The sequence below is a fragment of the Lepus europaeus genome, chromosome 10 (assembly GCF_033115175.1).
Source record: "Lepus europaeus isolate LE1 chromosome 10, mLepTim1.pri, whole genome shotgun sequence".
Lineage (NCBI taxonomy): Eukaryota > Metazoa > Chordata > Mammalia > Lagomorpha > Leporidae > Lepus > Lepus europaeus.
The window spans coordinates 96,154,791-96,167,120 of NC_084836.1; positions in this window are offsets into that span (position 1 = coordinate 96,154,791).

Genomic DNA, 12,330 nt, shown 5'->3' on the forward strand with positions numbered 1-12,330 from the left:
ATTATTAGGATATCTAGTCTTTCCAGCATAATTTTTTGAAGAGATTATATTTTCCTATTTTGTGTTCTTGGCACCCTTGACAAAGATCACTTGGCCATGTATAGGCTTATTTCTGGGCTCTCTATTCTGTTCCATTGGTCTATGTGTTTTTATGTCAGTATCAAACTTTTTTTAAAAAAATTTATCCTCTTATTTGAAAGGCAGAGCTACAGAGAGGCAGAGGCAGAGAGAAAGAGAGGTCCTCCACCTGCTGGCCCACTCCCCAGACAGCCACATGGCTGGAGCTGCGTTGATCCAAAGCCAGGAGCCAGGAGCTTCCCCCCAGGGCTCCCATGTGGGTGCAGAGGCCCAAGGACTTGGGCATCTTGTATTGCTTTCCCGGGCCACAGCAGAGAGCTGGATCGGAAGTGGAGCAGCCGGGTCTCAAATCAGTGCCCATATGGGATGCCAGCACCGCAGGTGTCTTTACCTGCTACGCCGCAGTGCCAGCCCCTCGAACTGTTTTGATTACTACAGCATTGTAGTATATTTTGAAATCAGATAGTGTGGTGTCTCTAGCTTTGTTCTTGCACAAGATTACTTCGGCTATTCAAAGTCTTTCTGGTTTCATGTGAATTTTAGAATTGTTTTTTCTATTTTTGTTTAAAAAACTAAAGTCCTTGTGATTTTTGATAGGAATTGCATTCAATCTGTGGCTAGCTTTGGATAATAAGGACATTATGATATTAATTCTTCCAATACATGAATATGAAATGTCCTTCCTTGCATTCTTTAGACGTCCTTCATCAATGTTTAGTCAATGTTTATTAATTTTCAATGCACAATTGTTTTATATTAGGCTAACTCATAGCTATTTTGTTTGGTTTTGTTGCCAATGAAAGTGTAATTATTTTCTTAATTCTCCTTTTAGATCATTAAGTTTGGTGTATAGAAACACCACTTTGTACCCTCACTTTGTATCTTACAACTTTACTGAATTTGCTTATTAGCTCTAATAAATTTTTCTGTGAAGTCTTTTTTTAAATATTTATTTTATTTGTTTGAAAGGCAGAGTTACAGAGAGGCAGAGGCAGAGAGAGAGAGAGAGAGCGAGCGAGTGAGCTAGCTTCCATCCACTGGTTGAATCCCCGGATGGCCGCAACGGCTGGAGCTGTGCCGATCAGAAGCCAGGAGCCAGGAGCTTCTTCCAGGTCTCCCACACGGGGGCAGGGGCCATCTTCCACTGCTTTCCCAGGCACATTAGCAGGGAGCTGGATCAGCCCCTTCTGTGAAATCTTCAGAGTTTTCGGCAATATACTCCTGCCATCTGCAGAGATCACTTTACACCCATGCTTCCAGTGTCTCTGGGCTGATTTCTTCGACTGGGACTGCCAGGAGTATGTTGAATAGCAGGGGCAAGCGTGGGCATCCTTGCTTATTCCAGATCTTAAAGGAAGACTTTCTGGTTTTCTCCACTGGCTTAGATACGTGTTTTTCACACAGGCCCTTATTATGTTGAAGTAAGTTCCTTTCATACCTATTTTGATGAGTGTTTTTATTATGAGAGGATTTCAGGTATTTTCTGCATCTGTTCAGATTTATTGTGTGATTTTTGTCTTTCATTCTCTAGATGTGATGTATAATATCATTGGTTTTGTTTGCGGAATCATTCTTGAGTCTCATGTTTGGGGGATTTTCCCATGTGTATTCATCCATGATGGTGGCTCCTGGTTTTCTTTTCTTGCGTAATCTTTTTATGGCTTTACTACCGGGCGGGGACGGCCTCCTTACACATGGTCAGTGGTGTTCCCTCCTCCCCTATTTTTTAGGACAATTTAAGGAATGTTGGTATTTATTCTTCTCTTGGTAAAATTCATCCATAAAGCCAACTGGTCCTCGGCTTTCCTTTTTTTTATTGCTAGAAAGTAGAAACTTTACTGGACTTCCTTAGTTATGTACTTTTGTGATGGCATCATTTAGGCTTAGTTTTGCATATCTCTATGTGTTCCTTTTTGTTAAAAATCTCTTCTGGGGTGAGTGTTTGGTGTAGTGGTCAAGACACTGCTTTGGGTACCCACATCCCATATCAGAGTGCCTGGTTCAAGTCCTGGCTCTGCTCCCAATTCTTGGGAGGCAATAGATGATGGCTTAAGTAGCTGGATCCCTGATACCTGGGTGAGAGACCCTGACTGAGTTCCCAGCCTCTGGATCCAGCCTGTCCCAGCCCTGCTGTGTGGGTATGTGAGTCATGAACCAGAAGATGGACGACATCTCTCTTTCTCATTTTCAAATATAAATAAATAAATAAAACATTTTAAAAAATCTTCTGTCCTTTCTTAGAAGTATGGTATAGATAGAAATGGAATTAAAGCATAAGTTTATTTTGTTGCACATGATAAAAGCTTACTCAGTTGTTGGTAAGGATGGAATGTGCTACCTTGAGAATCCTGGAGCCCCTTTTGCTGTGGGCGTATGCTTAGAGATGCCATGTGTGTTATACATATCGTAATACGCATTCTCCATTAGCTTCTGAAGTACCCTCATATGTCCTGATTCATCTTCGCAACTAGTTTTGCAAGCAGCTTCAAGTTTGTGTATTTTACCTCTTTTCTGGTTCAATTTTGTTCTTTCTCCCCATAGCTAGCAGACACACTCAGAGTTTGATAGGCTTGGAATTCTAATCCCAACCTTGCCAACTTCCAAGCTGTCCAATTTTAAAGTACCCATCTTTACGAAGATGGAATTCATATATCACAAAATTCACTACCGTAGAGCGTACATTTGTATGTTTTTAGTATATTTACATAATTGTAAAACCTTCACTGCTAATTTTAGAACATTTTCATCACTATAATTAGTCACTCTACCTCCCTGCTGTGCCCTGGAAATCATTAGTACCTTCTATCTCCATGGGTTTGCCTATAGAATGGGAGAAAATATTTGCAAATCATGTATAGAATAAAGGACCTATAGCCAAAAATACATAAAAAGCTCTTAAGTTCAGCAACAAAAGACCAACAACCCAATTTAAAATTGGACAAAGGATTTCAATAGACAATTGACCCAAGAAGATATACCGATAACTCATAAGTACATGAAGAAGGATCCAATATTATTGGCTGTCATAAAAGTGCAAGTTAAAGTTACATTGAGCTGGGGCTGGCACCGTGGCTCACTCGGTTAATCCTCCGCCTGAGGCGTTGCCATCCCATATGGGCACCAGTTCTAGTCCCAGTTGCTCCTCTTCCAGTCCAGCTCTTTGCTATAGCCCAGGAGGGCAGTGGAGGATGGCCCAAGTGCTTGGGCATCTGCAGCCACGTCGGAGACCAGGAGGAGACACCTGGCTCCTGGCTTCGGATCGGCGTAGCTCCGGCCGTGGCAGCCATTTGGGGAGAGAACCAACTGAAGAAAGACCTTTCTCTCTCTCTCTCTCTCTCTCACTCATTGTCTATAACTCTACCTGTCAAATAAATTTTAAAAAAATTACATTGAGCTAAGGCTGGCTATTATCAATGGAGCAGTCAATAACTAATATTGGCAAAGATGTAAAGTATTTGGAACCTTAATACGTTGCTGATGAAATTGTAAAATGCTGCAGTCACTTTGGAAAAGAATTTGAAGATTCCTCGAAATGTTAAACATAGAATTCCCACGTGGCCCAGTGATTCCACTTAGAGAAATAAAAACAAACCTCCACACAAAAACTTTACGTGAGTGTTCACAGGGAATTATTCAGAAAAGCCCCAAAGTGGAAACTGCCTAAATATTCATTAATCAATGAGTGTATTAAACATGGGGTATACTCAGACACTTGAAAATTATTTAGTAATAAGAAGGAATGAAGTGCTGTTACAGGCTACAACACTGAAAACATCCCAAGTGAGAGAAGCTGGGTACCAATGACGGTTCATGGTACAATGCAAGTTACTTGGTTTGGGGGTGCTAACTTTCCTTATCTGCAGGATGAGAACAATACTTATCCCAAAGAGTCTTTATAGTATTAGCAAATATATGCAAAGTACCCAGCGGGGTGACTGGCATAGGAAAAGATTCCAGTGGAGACAATGACAATGCTGCTCGCATCATCTGACAAAGGACTAGACCTAACAGATGCTTGGAAAACGCATTTTGACAGCTTGATTTTCAGCTCCAAGGAATTCCACGGTTGGCTAAAATTCTGGGACACATCTGAACCCAAACTGTGAGTCTAGCCTCCATTGGGCAGGCAGAAAAGAACTCCTTATTTCCTGATCCAAGTCCCTGCTTGAGCTGCTCCTCTGATGAAATGCTACCCCCATCCCCCCACCCCGCCCTGAGTGCACCAGCCACCATGCACCTGAGTTACAAAAACACTCTTCCAACAATGAAAATGTAGCACAATGCCTTAGGAAGATTTAAATCTGTTCTTCTGGAAAACTCAGCTGTGGGTTTTCTCTTTGCCCCAACATTTCGTTCCATAGAATCTTCACCCAGAATTCAACAGCAGTTTCATGGAGTGATTAGACTGGGAGACCTCACAAGGGAGCAGTCTGTGAGCTCAGGCAGTAGAGCCTCCCTTTCCCCGCTAGCTTCAGCCCTGAAAGACAATCTCCCCCAAACCTGCTGGGGTTTTCTCTGGGTCTGGCTGGAGCTGGTACTTTAACAAGCTCTCTGTGTTAACATGTGCCTCTCGACACATTAAACATCCATGAAAACACATGGCTCAGGGACAGAGTGTAGACACACACAGACTTCAGTTTTTCAAACAACAAAGATCCATGACACTTACGATCTCTATTCTCTGATTTGGAAAGAAAGAAGGCAAGAAATAGAAAGAAAGCAAGTTCTGCTAAAAATACAAAACTCAAACAACATCAAAACCAGTCTTCTCTCCCAAAGTTAAACTGGAGGATACTGAAGGGAAGGAGGTGTTGAAAAGAGCCAGGTGCCCGGATGGATCTGAGCTGCCTCACCGGATCTGAGACGGCTTTTCACTCAGACTTCACTTCCTTGTTCATAATGAAGGGGATCGGGTGTTTAGCCCAGCAGTTATAACTCCTGCACTGGAACGCCTGGGTTCACTTCCTGGCTCTGGCTCCTGCCGCCAGCTTCCTGCCAATGAAGACTCCAGGAAGCAGAAGCTAAAGGAGCTGGATCCCTGTCACTCACATAAGAGACGGAGTGAGTACTACCCTTTGCCATTGTGGGCATTTAGAAAGTGAACCAAGAGATAGGAGCTCTCTCTGTCTCTGTCTCTTTGCTTCTCAAAAACATTTTTAGTCATTGTTTTTGAATTTTGAACTATATATTTTAAGACTTTATTTTTCCCCCAAGGCTTATTGAGATAAAATTAACAGATAAAATTCATATATATTTAAATATACAAATGTATGATGTTTTGATATACATATACACTGTGAAATGATTACCACAGCCAAGCTAATTAACATATCCATCTCACACAGATACTAATTATCAACATCTACACTATTCACAATATATGATCAATAGGATCAACAATACATTGCTATCAGCTTCATTCAACTCCACTGTACAACACATCTCCAGTCCTCCCCCATCTTGTAGAACTGAATCCTTGGGTCCCGTGAGCTATATCTCCCCATTCTCTCACCCCATCCCCTGGAATTCACCATTCTACTCTCTGCTTCTATGAATTCCACTCTGAAACTCTACATACAAATAAAAGTATGCAAAACTTGTCTTTGTGACGTAGCAGAATGGCCTCCAGCTCCATCCTTGCTGTTACAAATAACAGGGATATTTTTTCTTTTTAAAGGCTGAATTTTGTGCCATTGTGTGTGCGTGTGTATGAATAGTGTGTGTATCTATGTGTGTGTGTCTGTGAATAGCTTGTGTATATATGTGTGCATACACACACACACATATGTTTGCTTTAGCTATTCAATCACTGATGGCCACCTAGGCTGATTCCATACTTGGCTGTTGTGAATCATGGGACAAGGACCATGAGTGGATAAATAGCATTTGTTATGTTGATTTTGGATCCTGCAACTTTTCTGAGTTTTAAGGAGCTCTAATAGATTTTTGGTGGGATCATTAGGGTGTGCTTCGTACAAAGTCAAGTCATCTTCAAACAGAGATAATGTGCCTCTTGTTGTCCAATTTGGCTGCCTTTTATTTCATTTTCTTGCCTAATTGCCCTAAGACTTTCAGCACTGCGTTGCACAGAACTGGTGTGAGTGAACATCTTTGTTTTGATCTTGAGCCTAGAATAAAACCTTTTAGCTTTTTACCATTGACCATAGTGTCACCTCTGGGTTTGTCATAGGCACCCTCACTATGTTGAAAGACATTCCTTCTATACATAATTTGTTGAGTGTTTCTGTTAGAAAAGCTTTGTTGAATTTTGTCAAATGCTTTTTCTGCAGCCACTGAGATGATTAGATGGTTTTTGTTTTTCTGATAATCAAATATTATTCAAATTTTTATCTTTCTGTTAATTAAACATACACAACATTTTTGTGTGTATTGAGCCATCCTTGCATCCCAGGAATAAATCTCACTCAAGCATGGTATGTGACCTTTTCTCCACAGTGTTATAACTGGGCTGCTAGAATTTCACTGAGGTTTTTTTTTTTTTTTTTTTTCTCATCTATGTTCACCAGGTATATTGACCTATAGTTTCCTTTTTATTGTAGTATCTTTATCTGGCTTTAGTATCAGGGTAATCATGTTCTCATAAAATGAGATTGAAAGTGTTCCATCCTCTTCAATGTTTTGGAAACATTTGAGAAGAATCAGAATTCATGCTTCCTTAAATATTTTGTAGAATCCACATGCGAACACATCTATTCCTGGTGTTTTCTCTGTTGGGAGAGTTTTTTGGTTACTGATCACTCTCCTTACTCGTTGGTCAGTTCTGAATTTCTACTGTTTTATAATTCAGTCTTGCTAGGTTTCATGTTCTAGGATTTTCTCCATTTCTTCTAGGTTATCCTATTTGTTGGCATATGTTCTTCATAGTCTCATGATTTTTTTGTATTTCTCTGATGCCAGTTTTAATACTTGTGTCTTCACTCTGATCTTACTTGAGTCTTCTCTTTTTTCCTAATCTAGCTAATGGTTTGCCAATTTTGTTTCTTTTTCAAAAAATGTGTTCTGGTTTTTATTGATCTTTTCTACTTTTTGTCTCTGACTTAGCTTTTTGTAAATTTTTTGAAATTTCCCATAATAGGAAATAAAGATAACTATTCCTTTCCAATATGCATGCCTTTTATTTCTTTTTCTTGCTTAATTGCTATGGCTAGGAATTTCAGTGCCATGTTGAACAGCAGTGGTTAAAGCATGGATCCACATCTGGTTCCTATTCTTTGTCATGATGTCACCACTTTGCTTTGGTTTTAAGAGCTTTCTGCCTCAGGATGTAGGGTTTTGCAGATAGAAGACAGCAGCTTCTTCTGAAATCAGGCTGTCATGGCCATGTATGTTCCCACCACTGCACCCTGAAATCAGAAACCCTTAAGCCTTTTTGGGACCAACTGTGCCATTCTTGATGGCCAATGAGAAGCAGAGAGACAGGGCTTAGAAATCGAGCTGTGCTTTTTCTATGGACAACACTGACCAAACCATGAGGATGGAATTCTTTTAATTATCTCAACAGTTTCCCATCTGCAGGTGTAGAACTGAGCATCATACAAGAAGTGATGATCCCATGATGAACAGAACCGAGCCTGACCCTTAGACATTTACTTGTGCCTAGAACTCCTGACCTGGACGGTTCTCCACATGGTTCCAGGAGAGCCCTTGGGCATTTCCTCCTGGGACCTTGTCCTGTGGCCTCCACTTGTCAAGCTAGCCCATGAGCTATCTACCAACCTACTGGAAAGAATTGCCATGACTGCCTCGGAGGTTCTCTGGCTTTGTGGCTGCTTCCAGGTGCTGCTCCATTTCCTGTGGATCAAAACCCTGCCCACCTCAACCGCCACCAAAGCTGGACCTTAAGAAAAGCCAGAGACCTTGGAGCAGTGTTGCCTTTTTCTCGGCAGTGCAACCCCTAGTCCTCTAGGGGGCACTATTGGCCCCATTTGCAGGATCTGCAACTAAACATCAAGTCCTCATGCGCCCTTGTAAACAATCCAGGGCCAAGCAGAGACCTGGATGCCAACAGCAGCCACCCTCATTTCTTGCTGTCTGCCGCATGGAGATATTTCTTCCTTAGTGAAATTAAAGATAAAATATATGCCATTGTCAAATGCAAATGACACAAGAAATATTAAAAGTGAAGACTTAGTTTTTCTTCAAACTTCCCATCTAGCAGATCTAATTCCCCTGAGTGCGCAGGAGGAGGACTTGCCTCTCTCACTCCAAGTGCATCGAGAACTGGACTTGATCGAAGTTCCAGAAGTGTCGTTCCCTGTGCAGTTAGCTGAGTGGCTTTCCACTTGTAAAGTGGGGATGATGAGAATACATATTCCACGGGCTGGCTTTTAGGACCGTGTGAGAAGTGGCATGTTCTCCTCCCCGTTTGGCACTTGGTAACCTTCAGTAATGGGCAGGGGAGAGAGACAGGAAAGAGGGGAGATGGTTCTGAGCTTGGGTGAGCACAATGGGAAAGACTACAATAAACAAGAGGTCTCCATTAGGTCTCCCACCCAGGCCCCAGCCCAGCCCAGCAGAGGCCAAAGCAGCTGACCTCCTCCTGCTGCCTCCCGTGCTTGGATGTCCATTGCAAGCAGAATCCAATTCTTGCGCTCAGAGCTCCCTCTCACCTTGAGCCTGGGCCAGAGCTACTCCATGGCAGACTGGTTCCTCTCCTGGTCAGACACTAACCCCTGAATCTTGAGACTCCAGCTCTGGAGAGGTGGAGGTTTGGGGAAGAACCCCCTCCATGGTGTGCGTGTCTTTCTTCCTAGTCTAGCCTTCATTATCCCTCCTGCTGCCTAAGGTAGGGGGTCTTAATCTGGAGCTCCAAGAGAATAGAATTTAGGGGACCTGTATACACAGATAGGGAAAAAGAGTCACCTCTTCGTTTTCGTGGACTCACGGTTGAAATGCTGTATTGCCTTCCAACATGCAAGCAGTTAACACTAATGAACAGTAACTGTGACTTTGTCACCAATGAAATTGACAGATATTTTCATCTCACATGCCAGGGACAGATTGTTACGTTCATCATGAGTTCAAAATTAGAGTCATTACTAGACCCATAAGGTTGAATGAAGTCTTACGTTTAGTGCAGAGCTACGCAGGGCATGGTCCATTGGCTGGTGGCACTCCACGAAGCGTTTTTGTTACAGAAATCTGAGGTGGGAGGACTCCCTTTGTTCAAACAGGCACCAGAGACAGTGGAGGACCCACACAGTTTATTACGCCAGCGGGCTCAGCTGGAATCATTTCCAGAGAACTGAGCATCAATTCCAAGTCTTTTACAATATTTATAGGTTCATCAGCGTTATACCTTAGCCGTTACAGCATTGGTGGGTTTAAATTGCATTCTATGTGACTCAAGACTGATTAGGGGGAACTAGCCTACGTGACTTAGGACCACGCTTCCAATGGTCAGTGGGTCTGGTATGTTTGTAGAAGAGATACCTGGGAAGATTTATAAGACAGATTTCTGACTGGAGTGGACAGAAGCAGGACTTAGGGCATCTTCTCTCCCTAGACAGGATAACAGGGCAGCTGCTTTCCTAGTTAACTATGCGCAGCCACTTTGCAAGGTTGGCGTGGGAGGGGAGTCCACTTTTCTTTCTTTGTCCCTGGCTATGACCATATTTTCTCTACGTATAGGTTCATGGCATCGAGAGTAAACATTTAGAAAGTTTTACAATCTCACAGAAGAATACATTGTTTTTTGAGTGAACTAATTAAAATTGGGATTTGCACCTCATGCTCTTTTTTATTTTGTACTGTTATTTGATAAAAGTTGTCAGTCCAAGGTGAATTGGAAACTGATCCTCCCCCACAGATAGTTTAAAAAACCGTGACTTGATGGGTCAGCAAAGAAGCAAACCTGGGCCGGCGCCGTGGCTCAACAGGCTAATCCTCCGCCTTGCGGCGCCGGCACACCGGGTTCTAGTCCCGGTCGGGGCACCGATCCTGTCCCGGTTGCCCCTCTTCCAGGCCAGCTCTCTGCTGTGGCCAGGGAGTGCAGTGGAGGATAGCCCAAGTGTTTGGGCTCTGCACCCCATGGGAGACCAGGAGAAGCCCCGGGCTCCTGCCATCGGAACAGCGCGGTGCGCCGGCCGCAGCGCGCTACCGCGGCGGCCATTGGAGGGTGAACCAACGGCAAAAGGAAGACCTTTCTCTCTGTCTCTCTCTCTCACTGTCCACTCTGCCTGTCAAAAAAAAAAAAAAAAAAAAAAAAAAAAAAAAAAAAGAAGCAAACCTGTATTACAAGTATTTTTGATAACTGTATTTTGCTGTCACTGGTTTCCTTTATATTCCTATTCTCCCTGTGTAAGACTTCATTCTGAAATGGAACAAGGTAGCTTCATCAGTATGCCAAAGGAACACAGGGCATTAAAAATTGTAGCCTGAGCAAAGGTGCTGGGACCCCAAATAACACTGCTGCTTTGTCCCAAAGTGGGGCACACTTATCTCTCAACTGAGTCCTGGGACAAGAGTGACTATACTTCTCCCTGATCTCCTGGCCATCATCAGGTACCACGTGTGCAGAGATGTTAGCTTTGCTTCTACTTCAGCCAGAGTCTCTCCTTGACCTGTAACTGGATCCTCTGTCTCTTTGGATTTGTTAATTGCCGTGTCTTTTCTTACCATTCATTAACTATGTCCTTTCTCACCGTTTCCAAAATCCAGAATAACTTCTCTTAGAATCTGTACTTATGGGGCCGGCATTGCTTTGGCATAGTGGGTTAAGCTGTTGTCCGCAGCACTAGCATCCTATATGGGCACTGGTTCGAGTCCTGGCTGCTCCATTTCCAATCCAGTTCCCTGCTAATGCACCTGGGAAAGCAGTGCAAGATGCCCCAGGTCCTTGGGTCCCTGTACCCACGTTGGAGATCCGAAAGAAGCTTTGGGCTCCTGGCTTTGGATCGGCACAGCTCTGACTGTGGTAGCCATTTGGGGAGTGAACCAGTAGATGGAAGACCTCTCTCTCTCTCTCTCTCTTTCTTTCTCTCTCTCTCTGTAACTCTACCTTTCAAATAAAAATAAATCCATTATAAAAAGAATCTGTACCTGTCTGAATGCTACCCATATTTCAAAATCCAGCCAATGGCCCGCCTCTTCCAAAGAGATCATGAAGACACGTCCCTCCTACACACATCTCTTCCTTCTCTGAACACCTGTCTGGCCCTCTCTTGGTAGAGTGAGCAGAAGACAGGACAGGAAGTGGGGGCCGGTGATAGAGTGTCTTGCTCCATCCATCCTAGCTGAGGGTAGAACAGTCAGTCAGGTTAGTGGTGAGATCATGTTGCTAAGCATTGTAAAACGGTGCCAAGTGCTAGGGAGGTTAACGAAGACTTAACAGTGCCCAGGGCAAAGTAGTCATTTGATTCATTTTGTTGTTGTGTGAAACGCAGGGTTGCACAGCAAGACAAGTATATGTTGGGCATGTGGGTTGCTGAGAAGAGAAAAGGAAGTAGAAGTAGAAAAAGTATATATTTTTTTCTTTTACTAGGCGTGTTGTATAGTTAGGTTTATGTTTGACATAAACATCTCTTAAAAACTCGAGAACACATATCTATATCTATATCTGTATTTCCTACATTATTTGTCTACATATTTGCTGATGCAGAGCTGCTGACTGTGATTTTAAGCAAGTTACTTGATCTGTGTCCTGTTTCTCATCTAGAAGGTTGGACTAGTAGTCCTTGCCTCACAGGATTGAATAAGGATTAAATGAGTTACTGCTAGTAACTTGTTAAATAAAATTTACATTTAAAATTTATTTGTTATTTACTTGAAAGGGAGGGAGGGGGAGAGAGAGAGAGAGAGAGAGCTCCCATCTGCTAGTTTCCTTTTAAAGTGCCTGCAACATCCAGGAGTGGGCCAGGCCAAAACCAGGTCTCCCACATGACTGGCAGGGACCCAAGTACTTGAGCCATCACCTGCTGCCTCCCTGTGCATCATCAGGAAACTGGAATTAAGACTGCAGCCAGGACTCAAACCTAGGAACTCCAAATACGGGTATCCTAAGTAGCCTCTCAATCACCGGCCAAACACCTGCCCCCAGATCTGCATTTTACAGCTGAGGAATAAGGGGTACAAGAAGTGTGTCCCGTGGAGAGGCAGGCGCCACCTCTGCTGCTCTTCCAGCCAGATCCTGCCCCTCCTCACCAGAGTCTGTCATCAAAGGCAGCGTTCTGATCTGACCTCGCAGCCTGCAGACATGATTAGCTCATGTCTGCTCGCGGGTCAGGGCCGCAG